This window comes from Amblyomma americanum, chromosome 3, assembly GCF_052857255.1.
Source record: "Amblyomma americanum isolate KBUSLIRL-KWMA chromosome 3, ASM5285725v1, whole genome shotgun sequence".
In the NCBI taxonomy this organism is placed as follows: domain Eukaryota; kingdom Metazoa; phylum Arthropoda; class Arachnida; order Ixodida; family Ixodidae; genus Amblyomma; species Amblyomma americanum.
The window spans coordinates 74,133,047-74,134,838 of record NC_135499.1 but is presented as its reverse complement, the minus strand read 5'-3'; the positions used below and the strand labels follow the sequence as shown (position 1 = coordinate 74,134,838).

Sequence of the window (1,792 nt, the reverse complement as noted above, 5' to 3'; positions counted from 1 at the left end):
TCATTCTTCCTTTATTCTTTCACTCCCTCCTTTATCCCTTCCCTTACGGCGCGGTTCAGGTGTCCAACGATATATGAGACAGATACTGCGCCATTTCCTTTCCCCCCAAACCAATTATTATTATTATTATTATTATTATTATTATTATTATTATTATTAAGCTTGCGGCTTGCTGCCCGTCCGTGTGGTGCGGAAGCTATGCTGGCGTTCGTGGCACCGGGTTAGTCGAGAAGGATGTGCCGATGAACTGCGACTGCAACTTGAGTCCCGCGTGTTTCGGCAAGGCGCCTGGCAGCGCTTCTACGTGGTTTGCCGCTCCGCGTGTCCGTTTCACCGTAAGTAGCAGAGAGATTTTTCTAACGGGCAAAGCGTCGCGCCGAATGGCCGATGGCGTTCCGTGGACTACCTTGGTGTTCTTCAACACGCTGTCGCGTTCCACTCTTAAAGGCGAAGCCTAAGCATCCTCCAATTTTTGCGTTCGGCTTTGTTGTGCAACACCAAGATGGTCCACAAGGTTAGGTTTGACGGTTTAGCTGTGGTGCGGCTTATAGCCATGCATGACCTCTAACTCGGTGAAGGTCAAATTTAGTGTCCCGCGAAGCGCGGCTGTACCTAGCGTAGCGAAGCTATCACTTTGAAAGGAAGGGAGAATGGTGGTGGTGATAATAATAGTAATAATAATTGGTTTTTGGGGAAAGGAAATGGCGCAGTATCTGTCTCATATATCGTTGGACACCTGAACCGCGCCGTAAGGGAAGGGATGAAGGAGGGAGTGAAAGAAAAAAGAGAAATAGGTGCCGTAGTGGAGGGCTCCGGCATAATTTCGACCACCTGGGGATCTTTAACGTGCACTGACATCGCACAGCACACGGGCGCCTTAGCATTTTGCCTCCATAAAAACGCAGCCGCCGCGGTCGGGTTCGATCCCGGGAACTCCAGATCAGTAGTCTAGCGCCCTAACCACTGAGCCACCGCGGCGGTGGTGGCGAAAACGTTTATGCACAACGGCTTCTGGTCGACCGCACGGTCTCACTACACTCAAGCGTTCATGTTATCACAGTCCATGACGCCGGCAGCCTAGGCCGTGGCGGTCTTCTGCCGGACCGCGTCTCCGGGGCGTAGCAGGGTCTCCCAGGTGTTCCAGCTGATGAGGTGATCGAGACCCCGCAGGAGAGGATCCGCCGTGCTTCGGAATAGAATGTGGGCGAGGGTGGCGTTTTTGGAGGTTGCAGAGGGTGCAAGAGGGGTTGGTGAGCGTTTGGTGGTAGCGTGCGCTCTTAGGGGATGGGAGGGTTCGCGTCTGGAGGCGGCGCCATAAGGTTTGGTGGTAATTGTCGAGTGGTGTGGTGGCGGGTAGAGGTGTGTCTCGGCTCTGAGAGTCTGAGAAGGCTCCGGAACAAATTTTAATCTCTAAACTACTCTACCATTGTCCAGCATTGCCGCCGTTGCCGAGTCACACACACTCAACGCCGCAAAAAAAAAAACACGTTCACTTACATCCAAAGCACGCAATGGCAACACCAGACACACACATTCCCATTCATTTTGGTCATTTCTTTCATACCACCTTCTTCCCACCCAACTGCAACACTTTCGACGCCACCCCACCTACCCTCTACCGCTATCTGTTCGAATGCCCACATCCTCTACGTACTATTTCCATTCGCATCTCTACGCCATCATCCTCGGAGACGCTCTTCTTATTCGACCGCGGCGGCAGCGTTTCGATGGAGGCGGAACGATTAGGCGCCCGTGCTGTGCGATGTCAGTGTAGTGCGTTGAAGATCTCCAG

At 52.8% G+C, this 1,792-nt stretch overlaps 1 non-coding gene across 1 annotated transcript; it reads right to left on the bottom strand.

Moving 5' to 3' along the window:
- Positions 1 to 906: 906 nt before the first annotated feature.
- TRNAS-ACU (transfer RNA serine (anticodon ACU)) lies at positions 907 to 978 on the bottom strand. Its single transcript has one exon. It is a non-coding gene; the product is annotated as a tRNA-Ser (tRNA).
- Between the last annotated feature and the right edge of the window lie 814 nt (positions 979 to 1,792).